We start from the raw sequence: 21,490 nt of genomic DNA on the forward strand, positions 1-21,490 counted from the left end.
GTAGCATTTGGCTGCCAACCTGAGTGCTGACAACTCCGTTCTGACTTGCATTACCAGAAAATGAAGTAGAATGCTGGTTCACATTATTTAGCAATGCTTGTGTAGTAACTACATTTACATTTGGTTCCTTGCTACCTTGATCAATTATTTGTTGCTGCTGAGTGGTGTTACAATTTGTAACAACTCTCATTTGGTTCTGCTGATGCTGCTGCAATGCGTCTTGTGTTTGTAAGGCATTAGTAGAGCCATTTATAGAATCCACTTTTTGTGACAGGCATTCTGCTTGCTGTGATAAGGCATGTACTAATGCCGTAAGTTGGCTTACGGCCTCAGTTTCTTTTGTAAAATCCATAAGCAATTCCAAGGATGAGTCCAGTGCAGTGCATTAGTTGCCATGTTTCCTGAACAAACACTTAAAAATGCCAAAATCCAAGATACAAAAAAATTAAGAAGTTAAAACAAAAACAACTGGCAACTTCACTGAAGACTCAATCCACAAAGTTTAATGAAGCTCTTTTCATCCAAATACTAGTTTGAACTTCATCAGATACTAACATTTACAAAAATCAACTTTAAATAGTCATGTTTAACCATGATTAAAAGCAGCTGCCTCTCCGTCTTAAAATTTAAAGGAACAGTAGTTAAAATAGCATTGTGAACATAATATGCATTTTCTTGTTCTTTAAAACTGCCTTATTTAACAAGCAAGTGAATACATTTATCGCAGCAGCAATATGATGAAAATCATATACAAAAATTGTGTAAAAATGTAAAAAGTCTCCTCATTTATCTAAACTTATATTATAAACATTTTCAAGTGAAACAGTAATAAGTAAAACATAATTTCTATATTGTTATTACTACAGTATTTCATCTCATTAAACTTTTCATTTTAAACAACAGGTGATAGAACACATGTCATTCAATCCTGGAAAGTTATAAGCATTGAGACGAATTTGCCAGAGCAATTCCAACTTTTCTAATAATAAGGGGAATGGACTCCCTCTTGGATTACTGTCCACTTGATTAAGTATACAGAATTTAACTGCATGTTCTGGATATTGTTCTATATGCTTTGCTAAAGCATTGTCCAGTTTGTGTTTATTAATACAATATATATGTTCGTATATGCAGTCTCTCATTCTACGCTCAGTTTTACTGACATAGAATGAATCACAATTTTGACATTTAGCCACATATGCATTCATTTTGGAGCTGCAATTGACTTTTTTTGAGAGACCACATATACGAACATATATATTGTATTAATAAACACAAACTGGACAATGCTTTAGCAAAGCATATAGCACAATACCCAGAACATGCAGTTAAATTCTGGATACTTAATCAAGTGGACAGTAATCCAAGAGGGGGTCCATTCACCGTATTATTAGAAAAGTTGGAATTGCTCTGGCAAATTCGTCTCAATGCTTATAACTTTCCAGGATTGAACAACATGTGTTCTATCACATGTTGTTTAAAACTGAAAAGTTTAATGAAATGAAATACTGTAGTAACAACATTATAGAAATTATGTTTTACTTATTAATTTTTACTTGAAAATGTTTATAATGTAAGTTTAGATAAATGAGACTTTTTACATTTTTACACAATTTTTGTATATGATTTTCATCATATTACTGCTCCGATATATGTATTCACTTGCTTGTTAAATAAGGCAGTTTTAAAGAACAGGAGAATGCATATTATGTTCACAATGCTATTTTAACTACTGTTCCTTTAAATTTTAAGATGGAGAGACAGCTGATTTTAATCATGGTTAAACATGACTATTTAAACTTTATTTTTGTAAATGTTAGTATCTGATGAAGTTCAAAGAAGTATTTGGACGAAAAGCGCTTCATTTAACTTTGTGGATTCAGTCTTCAGTGAAGTTGCCAGTTGTTTTTGTTTTAATTTCTGAGTTTTTTGTATCTTGGATTTTGGAGACATTAACAAGAAATCATGGAGAGACAGATACAACTCCCAGCAATTGCCGCTCCTCTTGAATAAGCTCCCACTGCATGTGAAGCAGAGCTCCTCAATGACCCTATTCAAGCCCAACCTTCACAACTGGATACGTGATCTTAAATTTGTACCAGGGGCAACATGTATGTGCCTCATGGACAGGGCCAGTCAATGCTGTTCATAAACTCAGTCTGCTAACAACAATCATCTAACTATGGTCAATAAGGGTACTTGGGTTTTTACATGGCTAGGCTTCTAAAAGCCCTAGGGCCATTAGTGCAGTAACCTCCTATGAACCTATGAACCTATAAGCTGGGGTGTTCCAAGACTCTGCTCATACTGGTTAGGATAAACAGTTGAAGTTACTTAATATGACACTTCATAGCCAGCAGGTCTAAAGCTCATCCACCAGCACTCAGATTTCACATGATAAGATACTTTTAATATAGGGGGACCTAAATTAAAGAAATTCTAGGCAGAAGTGGATCAGATGGTGATCAGTCTATGACAAGTTCCACCACCAAGTCAGAGTACCAAATCAGACGTGACATGTCAACATCCACTTGTGATATCAAGTAAAAAAATCAATAATATCAGTGTCAAAGGAAATGACCCTGAAAAAAGACATGACCTTCCCTAATTTGGATGATTCCAAAGTGAGATGCCTATTTTTATCACAAGGAAAGATGTTAATGTCATATAAAAGTAACCATTCTGGGAGGTTCAATATAACACTGATGGGTAAGTTTGCAAACTCTTGTACAAAAATTGTAAAACTACCTGGTAGATGGTAAAAGTGAATAGAACTGCAATATTTTCCTGCCCAAAGGACACAAAGGAGTTGCTAGTCTCACAGGATATCTGAACCATGTCAGTATTTGAAACAGCTAGACACACATCTACAATTAAATATCCAGTATAGGACACTGAATATCAGGAATACCAGATAGAATGGCAGCATAATAAGCTCAAAAATTTCACTGAGACATGTTTTATAATAAATTTCAGGTCATTTACTCAAAACAAATTGGGGATTATGCCCCAGTTATATGTAATGGTGGTGGGGCTCACAGGAAACATGTCCTGAGAAAGGTTGATAGCAGAAACTAAGCTAATTGCTTATCACACAAAGACAATGAAGACCATAATTGCTCATCATCTATGCTCCAGGCTAGTGAGTGATAATTCTAAATGGGACTTGCCTACCCTGTTCAGAGTGCATAATGCCAAGACACTTATCACATCCATGCTCACAATCCCTTAAGAAGTCTAAGCTGTTTACAAGAAGATGAAATTGACAATGGAATTTGTAGAGCAATATATTTGCAGAGAGTCTTTGTCATAATAAATACCCTTATAGATGCATCCCTGAAAGGAAGGAAAACCATACAATACAAACATAAACAGATATCAAAATCTAATAAAAAGTCAAATAAGGATTGTATCTGTTTGAAGAGTTTGGCAAAGAGAAAACCATCAAAATTAGATAGAGATAAATGTCAACAGAGGCAATGCAATACTGATGACATTAAATAATGAGATTGTGAAGATACAGAGGAGATAGAAGCAGAATTCTTCAGCTCTGCTGTATTTCTCATATTTTTTACAGGAAATTTTATATCTACGTTATTTTTTTATTTTTGGTAAAAAATAATACTTGAAACTTTTCTCTACGATGACATATAGAAATTACTTAAATATTCCTATATTTTCCTGTCAAACTTGGAGATATTTCTTCAGACAAGATGAATTACAATAATGTAAACTCAAGACACTTTACTCAAGAAAGAGCTTCAAATGGTTTTAACTAATATACAGAAATTGTCAGAAATGGACACAATGGATATTAAGATAGGTAACTTCAAAGACAAGTGTACAAAATAGATGGAAGAAATTCAGAAGACTCTGAATCAACAGTAACTACAAATAACAGGAATAGAAGATGCTCTGAATGATGTAGAAGAAAGACTGTCAGAAGAAGAAAACAACACTGACTATTTATTAAAACAGAATTCACTCATCAAATAAAATAAATGATCTGGAAAACAGATCTCAAAGAAATACTATTCACATTTTTGATCTACCTGGGAAACTTGAAGGTAATAATCTAATTAGTTTCTTGATGTCTTGGCTTTCTAATACACTTGAACTGCCTGAAGCTATGTCATATGGGATTGAGAGAGCATGTAAGTCCCTTGATGTTATGTCTTCATCTGACAAAAACACAGCTCTGAGAGCTGTCATACTCAAATTCTTCTCTTCACAAGACAAAGAACTAAGTCCTAAAACTGCATGAGCAAAATCTCCCATCAAATTAAGTGAAAGGACAGTAAGATTTGACAATGACTACTCTCCGACCGTAATTTCAAAAAGAATTTTTTTTTTGCCATTAATCAAAGAACTAAAGAAGAAGCAGATCAAAGTCCATTTATTGTTTTCAGCAAGAGAAAAATATTTCTTCCTGATGAGATAAAAATCTTTGAGGACTTAGAATCTGTATTAACCTTTATAAAAAAAAAAAAAAAAAAAAAAAACAATCAGTCTAAAGAAATGAAATTGAATACCAGCTCCCTGAAATGAATGGCAGAAAGAAATTAATGAAAAAATGTAGAAAAGAAGAAGAACTTAAAGGAAAAATTACTTCTTGTTTAAATAATATATACATGTTCTTTGTCTTCTAGCCTGCGTTCTCTTACAGGTCTTATTTCATTTGTATATGACTCAGTCTTCACATTATAGAAGTGTGAAAAAAAGGAAAAAAATAAACACACAATACAGTCATACATCAAAAGGAAATGTGTATTAAAAGGAAATTCTACTTACTGCATCTATTTTTATTTTATTATTATGTGTTTGCATACTAAAATGCACAGTTTCACTTGACAACTAAATATTTGATTTTCTTTAATATAAGAAATTGTTTTGAATGATTTGTTATTAATATTTGACTCAATTATATGATGAAAAGTGATGCTGCTGTAGCTGAGGATTTGGATATGCGTGTGAAGAACCTGTAAGGATGGATATAAATCGAGTGTGTGAAATGCTTTACTATCGGGATTGGCATGGAGCTTACTTGGCTTGTTGTACTGCCGGTTATGGGTGCTAGCACATTCAGAAGGATTCTGAGTAGGGCGATGAAGGCAATTGACTAGTTTTTGTTGTTTCTTTTTTTTGGCTCTTCTCATTTTCTTTAATGTGGTGTTAGCTCTTTTGTACACATCTGGCTCTATTACATCATGATCCTATCCAAAAGACAAGAGAAACGGTTTGGCTAATAACTTACTGGCCATTTCTGGCAGTAGTATACATTGATTTGTATATTTCTATTACTTATCATGGGTGTCTGTATCTTAGCAAAGTGATAGAAATCTCAGGAGGTGGGAATCTGCATTTTATGAGCTAGTTGTAAATAAGCCTATCTCAGTTGTGTTATTGAGTTGTTGGGATCTAGTGAGTATGTGTAGCTTGCTTGAAGGAAGTTGTTATTCTTTTTTTTTTTATTGCCCACTTGCTGTTTTTTTTTTTTGCTCAAATGAAGGTGCGATTGCCGAGGTTCACGGGTGCTGTATTCACTTGTCGAGTGGGGTAAGTGAATCTACTTGATGTTACAAATGGAGGTCATCTATATCTATATCTGTATTGTTTTGATGTTTCCACATACGTATGAAGATCATTGCGGTTTTCTGAGGTTGGGAATTGACTATTGATAAGATGCATTTTGCTATGTCGTTGGGACAATGGGGGATGGAAATGTAAGGGCTTTCAATAAGTTAGATGTTCAGTGGGATAAACAGAGAGAGATGGCAAGTGTAAATAATGAAGCAGCATTATCTTTTTTTTCTTTATTTTTGGATGTTGATGCATATCTGGACAGACATGAAGTGTGGAGTGTGTTATGTGTGTGATGAGGATGACAATGTATGGCTTGGTGGACACAGGGGTTATAGTTGGGATGTCCGGATGTTGCTGGAAGACAAAGAGACAGAGGGGATGGTGGGGAATTGGTTGCAAAACAGTCCGTGGTGGTATTAATTGATAAATATTGTGAAGTGCTGTTGTGTATTTCAGAGCAGAACACAGATGACATAAAGGAAGAATACTTAAAAGATTTAAATGGGCTCATGAGGAAGCAATGCTTAAGTGAAGATTATTAGCCCAGCTCATGCTATTTCTCAATGTGTTTTCCCGCCGTTAAGCTTTGTGAAGCAATAGACTATATGTTCAAAGAAATATTAGTTCTATCAAAACGAATGATTAGAAACAAAGCTAGATAACTCAAAATGAATAAACAGAATTTAACTGTGGCTGTAGCACATAAGCAGGGAATATGTTTGTATACAAGGATATGTATTTTTGGATAAGCCAATGAATGCACTAAAAGAGACCACAATAGACTTATACATCACAAAGCTTATAATAGTATGTAATATTACAAACAAATGTTAATGATCAAATAGTGTGAGATGATTATATATGTTAATGTTTGATTCTTAGAAACATCTAAGTAGCTTTCTGAGTAAATAATAACAGAGCTACATGTAGACTTAAAAACTTATGTGGAATGACTAGATGTTGAAATTTCTGCACGAATGAATGCAGTAAATACTTTGGATAGTAGACTTATATTGAAATGTAATTTTATATTTGACGTGGATATCACTGTGGACTCTTGATAGTTATCTTTTGAACTAGAAGATATATGAAATATGTAGAAACTTTATAGACATTGACTGAATTAATATCCTCAGACAGACAAATACACTGAGACAATTTTTCAAGGGTTGACAGATCTGCAGAGTGAACTATGTTGTAGACAGGTGATGTAGATTTAAACAAAGAGTACACATCATATGTCTTTGATAAATTATAGACTAATAAATGTGTCTGTAAACACAAGAAAGATGCCTAATCTTTGTATTAAAAACAACATCCCTATTTCATAAGATTGAGCCACAAATACTATGGCTCGATAGTAACTTTAAAACACTATTGTTACACGAACTGTCAATAAGATGCATAACATTCACAACTACAAATGCAATACATAATTACAGTATACTGCAGCCTGTGCCATATACTGTGTTGTATTAAGGAGGATTATTGCAAGAGTACAAAGGATGTGAGATAGGACCTGGAGAGATGTTGTAACAGGGGACAGTGTTACTGCACTATGGTTAGAGACACATAGGTAACTGCATAACTGAAAAATGATAAATGTTGTCACTCAAGAGAATGACAATAAATATTACACTAACTATTCAGATTGTAGTTGTTATGGTGATGATAAAGGAATGTTTTGTTTAGTAAATCTACAAATCATTTCAAAGCTATATTCATTAGTTAATGTTTACTGGATACCAGGAATGGGTGTTAAAAGTGCTAAACTTCTGTTGGATAAGATATTACAATACTCAGAGGGAAGCCGTATTATGACTGGAGACTTTAATTATATTTTTAATGATAAAGACACTAATACTATAGGTAAACAAAAATAGCCACAGTGAAAGCTTTAATACATTTTAACAACCTTATCAATATTAAGGACACTAATGACTATTTAGTTAGTGACTCTCTTTTTTGCACACCACTCAAATAGACATGGTGCTCACTCAAAAATAGATAGACTCCTTGTTTCTAATGATTTGACAGCTGTTTTCTTCTTGTTTTGCATCATTAACTGGACTAATGTCTATATTTAAATGCTATGTTTTTTTTAACTGTATAATGCAAATAATACTTAATGTGGAGCTTTTCTCCCCGGGCCTCCGCTGAAAACTGATCTGTGTCCAGTCGGACTCTCCCAGTTAACAAATGTAAACAAATAAATAAATAACTAACTAAATAAATAAATAAATTTAACCACTTATTTAAACAAAGTCAAAATAGTTTTTTGTACAGTTTCAGACCATAATGCCATAACTTTTGAATTTACTTTGAAGGACAATAAAAATGTCCCTATTAAAATAATCCCAGCTTATATCACTAATCTAAAAGATTTCAATGAATTCTTCAACAAAGAAATTGAAATGTACATAGGATTTAATAATAAAAAGGAGATATCAGAAGTATACATACACACACACACACACACACACACATATATATATATATATATATATATATATATATATATATATATATATATATATATATATATATATATCTGGGAAGCTCTTAAATCCTATTTAAATGGGGAAATTTTAAATTGGCACTTATTTAGAAAAAAGGAATGGGACAAGGACTTAACAGGCTTACAACAAAAAATTGATAGGCTAAAATTAGAACAACAAACTGGCAATAATAACATGTCAAATGAAGTAAATAATCTGCAAAATAGATATTTAGAAATTCTAAATCATAAAACTAAAATACATTTAGAAAAAAATAAAACTAATGAATCATACAATAAAGTCAAAATATTTACATAAAATAGCAACTAGAATGAAAACAATGATCAGAACAGGGCACATAAAAGAATTATACAGTGAGGATGGAAAGGGGAAAGTCACTGCAATTGAAAATATTCTCAATGAATTTAGAAAACATTTCATTAAACTCAATCAAAATAATCCAGTAATGGATCAACATGAAACAATAAAAGCATTTATTAAAAAATATACTAAAAATAGGATAACAGATCAACAAATGAATACAGTTGATAAACCCATATTTATGACTGAACCTACAAATCAAATTAATAAACTAAAACTTAATAAAGCCCCAGAGAATGATGGTATAATACCTGAACTTTATAAATGTATGCCCCAAACTGCATTAAATATATACTAAGTACTTTTTAAACATTAAAACATTTAGTAAATGTTCCTCCATCCTGAAAGTACACTCTTATATCACCCATATTGAAAACAGATAAGGATCCTTCAAAATAGTCCTCTTACGGGCCAATTTCATTATTAAATGTTGACTACAAATTATTCATGTCTATAATAGCAGATAGAATTCAACAATTTTACTAGTCTAATTCATAGTGATCAAACTGTTTTTATAAGAAATAGAAGCACTTATGGTATTATCAAAAGAATCTTAACTACAATTGACTATACTAACAATATAAATGATAATATAACATTAGTAAGTTTAGATATTAACAGTGCTTTCGACACAATTAATTGGAATTATCTTATGTTAATATTACAGAAATATAATTTTTTAAAGGATTTATAACAGATTGTAAAAAGCCTTTACAATAACACATTAGCTTATATAAAAATAGGATTGTATGTCTCGCAATCAATACAGATAACCAAAGGAACAAAACAAGGTTGCCCACTGTCCCCCCTATTATTTACTTTGGGCATGGAACTCTTCGCAAATTATATAAGATCAAATGCATATATAGTAGACATACAGTTTGACCATAGCCCGGGATTCATGAAGCTCAGCGCAAGGCCGGCGTTAGGCATGCGCCGACCGTGCGGCATGTAGATGGCGCAGTAGCGCCAAATGCATATTAATGAAGGCACACTGCCGCCACAGCCACGTGCATAGGAAATGAGTGCGAGTGCATAGGGCATGTCGAAGTGCCGCACGGAGGCGTGGAAATGTCAGATGTCGACGTGCAACCTAAAATGCTTGAATATAACAATTTGCCTGCAATAGTAATCACACCTGTCAGTGTCCGTGGATACTGAAACGTATGCAAAGCATGCAAGACAGTTCTTGCAAACACAAAATTAAGAAGCAAACACAAATGCACAGTAGGGAATATCGAGTCTCCATCCATCGAACAAATGACATTGAAAACTGTGTGCCCGTATTCTAACGCAGTGTAGATAGTTATACCAAGTGGAAGTGAAACACATCATGTTAGCTCGCTGCCAATAGCTACATCTAGCCCAATGATCAGGGTAACCAGCTGTCCCACATTGTGAGGGATTGTACACAGCTGGGCAGTTGTGTCCATACCAAAACCATGATAAATGTAAATATTCAGCGACCGTATGACAGAATTATATCCCATATCGCATGTAATAGTCACATACAATAGGTATGTCCGTATGTAACATACCACATGTGACAAGAAATAGAATAAGCAAGAAAATGAAACAGAAGGAGCATATAAACTGCTACAACAATAAGCTAACATGTAGGCAGAAAACAAAAGTATTATCCGTAGTACTGACCGTGGGTATGTGTTGTCCTGTAAAATCAGATTTGTGTCCGGAATATATCCCATCCTGGACATATGAAAAGGTGGCACCCTACCAATGGTCAGAGCAGTCAGCCAAAATCCACCCATATGCGGTCCAAGCCGTACTTGTCAGGATGTGTCACAGTTGAACGGGTATTACCCGGGTGTACCAACCATGTCATGAAAGTTAAGTATGGGTGTGTACCTATGTGCATGATGTACAGCATGTGGAAGGTGAAACATGCCAGGGTAGTCCACACAACCATACAGGTACTTGACATATGTAGTGTATGCAATGTGTTCCCTTGACCATGTCATGGGTCATCAACCAAAGAAGTGATGGATGGAGTGTCAGGAATATGTGTGTGGGGGGATGGGTAATGGTATAATCCAGAAAGGCGAGACTGTGTTGGATGCAGAATAGATGAACTGGAGGTGTATGAGGGAGCAGCGGGTGAATCAGAAAGAAACACAAAGAACAAGTATACACATCTGCAATACAACCTGGTAGGCCATACTGTAGAACACAATCACACAAACGTATGAATATTAAAATGTGCGATACACATGTACAGAAACGTCACCGGCACATACCTACAGAATGGTCTGGATGGAACTGGCCCATCCAAATGCAACACACCTGGATGCATAATTGAATACCCATCATCCCCTCTACAGCACACAACCCGCCCCCATACCTGAACGTCCACCAAATCCAGCCATACTCGGCCTACTAGCTTGGCGCAGCCATAGCTACATATAGTGACAACTACTCATATGTAGTAGGCAGTGTCACCCTAGGCAGTATCAGGATTGCAAACTATGTATCCCTTGCATGTAAAACCCTAACACATTTTCGTAAATCCAAAAGAATGGACGGTATTGGTCTTGTTCAATTTTTGGATATCCCTCATGGGATAAGTAACCTGTGTAAAAATCAGACTGGGTATCACAACATGATGTCCAGTCCTGTAGACATCTGGACACAAGTTGAATGTGCAGTAGTGGTGCATGAGGCTGTTCAGCCCTAGACGGTCATGCAGAACCTAGTACCCAGGATCAAACAGCTGCCCGTGACGCACGTCTCCCCACATGAATAATCAAAAGAATATATTGTACACATTCGCATAGTGGCACTTGGAAATAGGGTGATTAAGGCACTGACGTAAACAGGGTACCTCCTGACCCACTCTGTGAGGGACAGTCACTGTTTGGGTAGGTGTGTCTTGACCAAGAATTATACAATGGCAAATGTCCTGTGATTGTAGGAAATAACTATGTACCATACTTCATGTAACAGTTGCCTAAAGCAGTCATGTCTGGATATAAAATATGTAATTCGTACAACAAACAGAATAAGCAACTAAAGTGCTAAAGGAATAGGCTCTCAGCTAGGAAAATATTGAATGTTCTAAACCCTGCACTGACCGTGGGCATGTGTTGGTCTAAACAATCTGGTGTCTCCAGAATATATCCCATCCTGTACATATGAAAATGTGGCAACCCTACCAATGGTCAGAGCATTCGCAGAATAACTGGCCAGCCTCTTAATCACTCACAAAGTCAGTGACCTTTGGAGGAAAGGTGTTGAATGAGAATGACTAATGACAAGAATTAAGAGTAATAGATGCATTTAACTGCAGAAAATAAGTAGTAATACATATGTCTCCGAATCTGTCAACAGGTTCCAAGTTAATAGTACTAATGTTGTAGAAGTGTCCGTGATTTTCCCTGATTTGTCATTGCCTTGTCCCTGTCACTGTTGAAATTAGTCCCCGAATATCACAGAGGTCCATACACATATGTTCACCAACCAACTGTCACATTTGTTGACAGGACTATTGCATACCTGTAGTGAATTCATAAGTGATGTCCAAAATAATGTTTATCATATATATGAATGAATTAACTAGTCAAATGTGAAGGGAAACACCAGTGGAAACCCTCCCTGTATCATGTAGTGGAACCACCCCCCGCCCTATATTATGTAGAGCCGACCTAATAATGTGGTCAGAGGTGCCCAAACCCCTGCATCTGTAAATACAGGTAGAATGTTAAAATCGGGACCAACTTTGTCCATGTGCTACATCTGACATTTGAACAGATACAGAGCAGTTCCAGTCACCAGTCGGACATGCCTAAACCCGGACCAGCACATAAACACCCCGGCAATCAAACACACGTATGTGCCAGGACTATAAGTGTTGGAGTTCTGAATATCCTTGGAGTGAGTAAACATACAGCACGGGTCCAGAGCAGAAGGGAATAGGGAATGTCGCAAGTGTAGTACTGCGGTTTTCCCAGCAGGAGAATGGATGCCTGCTGTGTAAGTGAAGCAGTGAGGCGTATGTTAGGGTAGCTATGAACCATGGGTATACATATAAATGAGGCTGAACACCAATAGTGTAGTGGTTAGAGCATCCGCCTAACGTAAAGGCATTCCTGGTTCAAGTACGACTATAGCACATATCAATTTTTTGTGTAATGAATGCCTCTGTGCTGTAAAGCCAACATTTAAACATGTAAAGGTGAATGCATGTTTCGCATGGGGCCGTTAACCGGATTTCATCAATCAAAGTGGTACTGTCATAGGTAATAAGGCACATGTAAGCACAAAGAAGTGGCAGTAAACATATCTAACTCACAATAAGGAGATGCAAGTGCACCTGCGCTGGTGTAAGCAGCTTTTAGCATAGCAAATGTATGTTGTTTTGTACAGATGTAACTTGTGTGTGTATATATATATATATATATATATATATATATATATATATATATATAGATAGATAGATGTGTGTATAGATAAATATCCCCAGACATAAAAGAAATATGCAATTTTATATATATATATATATATATATATATATATATATATATATATAGAATGAACGCCGAAAGACAAAAGCATACATAAGGGTTGTGAAGGGAATCTAGAGCCACTAAGGTATAATAAAGTGCTTGCAGCGTATGTCAGATAAAGCTGCACAAGAGTGAGTAGAGCACCACTATTCACACCAGAGGCAGGGTTATACCAGTGGCCATAATATCGTTGAAGTGCTACGTCAAGATTATACACAGACTGAATGTAGTTCATGTTGTGACCACCTACACCAGGAAAGGCACGTATGTGCAATTATAAATGGAGGGAGACCCTGTGAATACACGAGGTGGTACAAAATGTGTGTAGGGCCCCAACATTCTGGAGAGGGCAATGTGTAAAGGTGTGTCATGGTTGCGATATCAGGTGGATAATGGCTGTTACGCGTGGAAACTCAACACGGGTGGGCTGGAGAAACTATGGCTATGCGATTATGGACACAGGAGTGCCAGGGTTGGTTGCACCTGTTGCAATGGAGCGGCCCGTGTAGGTCAGCTAGTACGTAGGTGTGATTCCCAGCTAGAGCGTCTTCTGCGTGGAGACATGTGTGAATGGGCGTACCATCGTTGGAGGTTGTGTGTCAGGGCTGGCATCTCGGCACGTAAAGCCTATCTGCCAACCATTAGTGGACCGGAGTTCTGCTGTGGCGACCCCAAACCGGGAAAAGCCGAAAGACACAACTACATGCAGACATCAATATGTTGACGTACATTCTCTGTAACAGAAGTACTCCATTTATTAACATAAATAATATGAATGTGCACAGAGACAAATACAGTAGCAGGAATAATAGGCTGTGCAAATGAGAAATAGGTCAAATGACACTGTATCACATCACACTTATCAGCGGTACTCCAGACATGAAAAAAGTGCGACATCTGTCTGCTGTATAACGTGCTGTATACTGATTACAAGTTAACCGGAGTGAAGTGTCGGTGTCATAATGACTAAGGCAATAGTATGCTGTTGAAGCAGAGATAAAACCCAATACGCATGTGTAAGTGGGTATGTCCGGGAAATGTATTGGTATTTATATACACACACACACACACACACACATATATATATATATATATATATATATATATATATATATATATATATATATATATATATACACACACAGACACACACACACACACACACACACACACACAAAAAATTATATATATATATATATATATATATATATATATATATATATATATATATATATATAGATATATATATACACATACAATAGTTATTGATTATATACACATACAAACAAAACAAATATATATGTCATTGCAGATATACACATGTACATAACTAGGTTATTTTACAGCAATTACGTGTAACATATGTTCAGACTGGGCATATGTTACTGGGAGGTCCAATAAACAAACATTTACCTCCCATACTGCTAGCTAGGCCGGTCAGACATACAGACATTCAATAAAGATAAACACACTGCTGCTGTCCAAAACACCAGCAGGAAAGTACCAGTGGGAGAGATCTGCAACACATCTGCAACAGGGCTACACTTTAAACATGGATAACAGGGTCCCTTGCGGGACACGAAAAATTCACTCTATGTGTGAACCCCTGGTTCTCGATGTGAGCAGAATGTAGGTGTACATGGAACAGTAGGTTGTGCAAGTGTAATAACACATGGGTTGACAAAATGTTTGACATGTTTCCCGAGACGGGGAAATTGGGCAATGTGTAGGGGTGTGCTTATACCCCAGCTGCTCTTACAGTAGGTATTTGTCATGAGTGCTGTAGAGGGGTGCCAGGCAGGTGAATCATGGGTATGCAATAATGGGCTTAAGTGTGCAGGTGCTGGTTGGCAGAGATGTAGTAGGCCCACGCAGTGGAAGTCATTAATATTCCTATGTGGCCATAGCAGACGCCTATACCTCCCAAACCTGAAGAGTACATCTACTGGATAGTCTGTAAACCATTGGGGGAACACCTAGGGACTATATCAGTGCCATGTACCCGATTATCATGGACATCCATATTTATGAATCAGAATGTAACAAAGTCCAACTAAACACTTCCAGAACTAGTGATATTAGGTGGACAGGCAGCGGAATACAGGTAATGACTGATGACAACATGTATGAGTCATAAACAGCATGTACCTCGACAAACATGAATGAATACATATACCCTGTGACTGTCAATGTGTCTGGTTAATAGAACCAATCATCTAAATGTGTCCCTTAGGGTGTTATGCAGTATCCCTGATACAGTGCTCATTCTCCCCCATTGGCATGTGAGGTCTGCTAGTGACGGAAAGTGCATATTTCGCTGACCACCTTAGGTAGATGATAGCATAATAGATTTGGTTTACCACCTGTTCACCTTTGTGAGGGACACACCACTCTGGGCAGTTGTGTCCTGCAAAATGAATGTTATGGCACATGGCCTGTGAGTTCGGGAAAGGAGGTCATATATTGTGTGTAGTGTTGTCATAAAATGATTTTGTTGTATCAGAAACAGCTACATGTTATAGGAAACAGTATTATCAACTATAATGCTACAAGAATAACCTTAATGTATGCAAACTGGTGAAGTAGTCAGTTTACTACTGGCTGTGGGTATGTGTTGCCTTGCCAAATGTGATAGCTCTACATATAGGTCCTATAGGGCTGCCACCATTCTGAATGGCCAAAGTGGGACCTGCTCTGTAGAAATGTCAGACGTACCAGGGCAGAACATACCTACCACCATGCATAGTACAGAAATATTCATATTAGCACAAATCAAAGCTTAGTTTAGCAGCAGTCAAGTTGCTCATACTACTTCATATAACATATCGACGTGTCATGTATACAAGAACCGTTACATGCAACTATTACAGACACGTAGGATATAAGAATGTCCTCTAATCAGGACAGGTGCAATGGCTAGAGTATTGACACATGACACATATGCCTAAGGAGAGACTGTCCTATGCAAAGTGGGAAAGGCGTTACTCCTACAGTCTCCCGTCGTCCAATCTAAAAGGTGGAAAACCTACATTAGGTATGCGGTAGCATGACCCGGCAGAGAGCTGCGTCAACCAAATAACATTCACATGTCAGCATTGCAGAGTATCGGTTCCCATGTATCAGCCAGATGGGAGCAGATTATATGAGGAACACGTGTATAATAAGATTATGTCACTGGACGGGCCACCGAGTCCGTACATTCGAACGCCTGCTGTTGCCTAATGGTTAGACATACCTGATACTGTAATCATGTAGTCCTATGTAATACGCATCACAAGGGATCGTGCACACCCAGCGTGAGTGACAAATGTAAGCACAAATGTCGGTGAGCAAGCGGGTGTAAGCGTGTTTTTCTACCAGTATGCCAGTAGTGCACTGTTAAAGAAATGTGGAGTCTAAACGAGTATAAGGAGCTGTAACCAGAAGTAAGCAGTGCTTAACACTGTGCAAACCCACGCACAACCGCTCCCACCTGCTGGAATGTGCCTTACCCACTCCGTATCCAAAGGCGCTATTCTGTCCGCAAACAAAGAACCATCCTTTGTACGTGTTGGTAGCAATACCCTGCACACACAGCTCATGTGAATTACCAATACACCATGGCATATGTACAGACAATAGACCACACACATACCATACAGCACAGTCATCCAACAGTATAGCAATGTACTGGCAGATATGTCTGGATCACTGGTGTTTGCTGACCTGGCCGCCCTGTGTTTCAGTGTGTGAGCATGCCCAGTATGTCTCTTACACATGTTGTCGACTGACATTACCGTCATACCGTCATGTGTTTGAGCATGCCAAGTATGGTCAACTGGATAGCATATGTCACATGTCCAGATAGTCAGTACTGTGGTGCCGACCCCTGCGTTCTACACCGACAGGTGGCATGCTGTGTCTGCAGGATAGCTAATGGTCATGTGGCATTGACAGTTGCTACATTTCTGCACAGCGTGGGGGGGACATCCAACTGCATCCACAGTCCTACACAGCACCGGGGGTGGCGCACATGACTCTCACATGTGTACGTTGGAAGGGGGGCACAGCTGACAGTTGTACACATGTGCCACTGCTGTACTGGTATGCCAAGTACTCCACTTCAGTGTGTGGACCTATCTAAATTGCTAGTTGGAGGCATACCAGTGTATGTCAGATCCTAGCTTTAATTACCAGCGTAGTGGTGTTGGACGTCCTAGGTTTCACAACCTACATCCAACTGCCTAGCCTGCTGTAGTCTGTGTGTGTCTGTGGGGGTTGGGGTCATTCATTGGGCATATCCAGAGGCCATTGTATATCATTTGTCTGTATTGGTCTACACCTGTCCAGCTGTATGGAACTTGTGTGGGCTGTATGGACACATATGATGTTCAGCCATAACCTGCAGTGGGTTAGGACACCCTGTGTACTACTGGCTACTATTGTGACCCCGGTATGTGCTACAGATGTCATGGTGCCACTATGGATGTGTACTGTCTGCTGCCCTAACAGTCAGCCACCAAATTCCCTTGTATGCTCACATCCATAACATAGCAATGGGTAAATACACATTCTAATAGAACTGCCAATTGTTAGGTCAATTGTCTTACCTTGGGTGTGTTCCAGACCTGAGGACGGTGCTGGAGGGCTGCCTATGTCGGATGCACACAGTGCACTTCCTATACATGTCTGAGTACAGACAGTGTCATGTTTGGCATCCATTGTACTGTGTGCGAGTCGGAGAGGGTGAAATCCCTGGGTACCTAGTGTCAGTGCATATGCCTTGTGTTGCCTCTTTGCCAAGGGCAGGTCATACTGTGCACGGCCCTATCACCTACTGGGCCCAGCTCAGGTAGTTCCTCCTCCAAGTCACACTGTGCCTGTACAGGCTTTGGCATTGGTGGTGGGCCATGTGGCCCTGCCCCATGCTGTTCCTGCTTCAACTGTTACTGCAGGATCAGATTGTGTAGCATAGCAAATACCATAACAATTTGTGTGTATGTAGCTAGGGAATACTGCAGGGCTCCACCGGATGTGTCCAGATACCAGAACCATGACCTGAGCATCCCAAACACATGCTCAATTATATGTCTTACCTGTGCATCTGCCTCATTATGGTGTGATTGTTCAGCTGTGTGTGCATTGCAGGTGGGTGTCATCAGCCATGACTCCAGTGGTTACCCAGCATCCCCCACTAGGAGACTGTAGGGGGTGTCCATATTGGCAAAGGTGTGGTACAGCTGCGTCAGATGCCATATATCGGAATTGTCATAGCTTCCAGGGCAGACAGCACACACATTCAGTTTAATGCCCTGGCCATCCCATATGGCCTAGCTGTTGGAGGGTATGCCCCTGCAGTTAATGTAGGCCCTACCCCACTCACCGGGATGGTGTTTTGATGCATACGTGCGTGCAGGCTACAGCAATCAGTACCCCAGGGTAGTCAGCCATGTGGTGGAAGAGTTGCAGATTGCTGGTCTACAAATCACGTGTGTTGAGGACATGTACATGCTCACTAGCACGTGTTGACATGGCGTCTGTGAACTGATGCAATACTCTGGATGCAGATGCCTGTGAGATCCCCATGATATCCCCAGTTGTGCTTTGGGAGGTATCTGTGGCTAGTATACGTAGGCCAACACATTTCGTGGTATCAACTGTGATAGGTTTCCCTCGGCTTGTTCGATGTGTCAGGTGTGGCCGGCACAGGCCAACAAGCCGCTGTAGGAGGTCTCTGTCCACCCCATAGTGCTCCACTATCCCCAGCTCATGTAGCCCATGATAAGTCACCCTGGGACTGTAAAGTCTTATGTCACACCACTAAGGGTTGTTTGGCAGCATACACATCCTCACCACCCTCAGCCTCTTGCACATGTTGGTCTATGTTGCCTGCTGCAGCCCTTCTCATTTGGTTGGACTGTGTTGCGAAATGTCCCCGCATGTATACACAGGTTGTGTAGAGTGTGGAAAAAACCTGTCTGTATGGTGCTTGCTCACATTACTGTAGTGTTCTGGTGTGGGCTGGCCATGTAATCTGTTGATTGTGCTGATCATCACCTGTTTGTGCAGCCTGTTCACCTTGACTACCCCACTACTGCTTTTCTCCCTCCCAATGCCACCAGGCAGGTATAGACACACCCCTAGCTTAGGCGTGCTAAGGCAGGAGCAATCCCGAGGCACAGGCCTCCAATGTATGTACAGTATGCCTGACCCCCCCTCCCATGCTTTCATCTATATTCGAGCCTTGCACCCGGCTATCTACACACATACACTCCTGGGATCTGCATCACACCCTGGGGATAAACAGGATTCACTATTGTCAACCTCATCTGCATAGTATAGTCTTCTAATGCATAGTTATATGACCCATACCGACCCTCCAAATTAATAACCACTGTTTACTGTCACTCAGATCCATACACAACTGGTTAAAGGTGCCTTACTATCACCGTATTCGATGTCACTTGGTCTTCCCAGCAACAAACTAACCGGCGTCTACACGACTAGAACCTGGGACCCTGCACACCACAGACGATGTGCTTTACCACTATGCCATGGCAGATATGCGTACATCAGAGGTGATCACGTACAGATCATCCAGTACAAACATTCAATAGTGCTAATGTCTACATACATATGTGTATATACATATATGTATATATCTATGTCTATCTATCTATAACTACATATATCATATATATATATATATATATATATATATATATATATATATGTATATATACATATATACATAGACATATATATATCTATATATCTATCTATCTATATATATATATATATATATATATATATATATATATATATATATATATATATATATATATATATATATATATATACATACAGACACACATAAGTAAATATTGCATTTATATCACAACAGCGGACCACATGACACCAAAGCATTAGACAAGAATGAAAAGGAAACTACATGTGCCACCTGCATTATGTAGTGGTGTTACTATCAAGGCAAGTGTGTTTCATTGCGTCACATGGGTCAGACCGTATTAAGGGTAAGAGTAGAGCTGCTGACATTTACTCACCAGACCTATTGGCGAATGTATGTGTTGACAACCCAGTGTCTTGGCCGATTATGCGATCTGTGGACACTATATAGGAATGCAACAAAACACACTCAACGTATCCTGAAGCTAGCCACCCACAGATACCAACACATAGGGTATGACTGCCAAACAAACACACCCATCATGCCTTGGAATCGAGCGCCTACCTGTCTATTCTGTCACACTACAGCATTACGCAGTAACAGAACACACTACCGAGATTACTGGATCACAGCACTCCCAGAGGCATACTTCTAGGTGGGTGACATCATCAGCAAAGGCAAAGACGCCGACAGGGAGTGTACGGAGAGTGAGCTGTCTAAAAAGATTACTCTGTCTGCAGGCAGCTGGAAACACACACACACGGCAGGGCTGGGATTAGAACATAGCCCTGACCACACTACAGCATTACGCAGTTACAGAATGCGCTACTGAGATCACTGAATCACAGCACTCCCAGAGGCATACTTCTAAGTGGGTGACATCATCAGCAAAGGAAAAGACACCCATAGGGAGTGTACGGATAGTGACCTGTCTAAAAACATTACTCTGTCCCCAGGCAGCTGGAAACACACACACACATACAGCAGAGCTGAGATTAGAACATAGACCTGACTACCTTATCACACTACAGCATTACGCAGTTACAGAACGCACTATCGAGATTACTGGATCACAACACTCCCAGAAGCATACTTCTAGGTAGGTGACATCATCAGCAAAGGCAAAAATGCCGATAGGGAGTGTATGGAGAGTGAGCTGTCTAAAAACATTACACACACACCCCGCAGGGCTGGGATTAGAACATAGACCTGATGACCTTACCACATTACAGCATTACAGTTACAGAACGAGCTACCGAGATTACTGAATAACAGCACTCCCAGAGGCATACTTCTAGGTGGGTGACATTATCAGCAAAGGCAAAGACACCGATAGGGATTGTATGGAGTGTGATCAGTCTAAAAGCATATTAGTGTCCCAAGGCAAACAGAGACGAACACACAGCAGTGGTGTGAGCAGGAAAATTGGCTATTGATGGAGCACTATTACAACACTACATAGATACAAGATGAGCCACAGACAGTACACCTTTTAAGACAGTCAATATGACCTTCTAGGAATGCAGACATCGACATAGATGCTGGCAGTTACGGTGTACATACCTGTGAACCAGTGTGTTAAATTTAGGAATCCATCCTGAAGTGGGGTACGGCCATCTGATGCTTGGATGACCACTACGCTATACAGGATAACAATGGTCATGCCCATACACAGAGGCACACAACTGGCACAAGGTGTTACTGGGCATGCTCACACACTTAGTAGCACACGTCAGTCTGGAATGCACTATGTGTCCATCTACACAACGGCGTATTGGGCATGCTCACACACTTAGTAGCGAACGGCTGTCTTGTATACACACAAATTCTAAACAGGGAAG

The sequence above is a fragment of the Protopterus annectens genome, chromosome 1.part1 (genome assembly GCF_019279795.1).
Source record: "Protopterus annectens isolate FY-2018-M chromosome 1.part1, PAN1.0, whole genome shotgun sequence".
Taxonomy (NCBI): Eukaryota; Metazoa; Chordata; order Ceratodontiformes; family Protopteridae; genus Protopterus; species Protopterus annectens.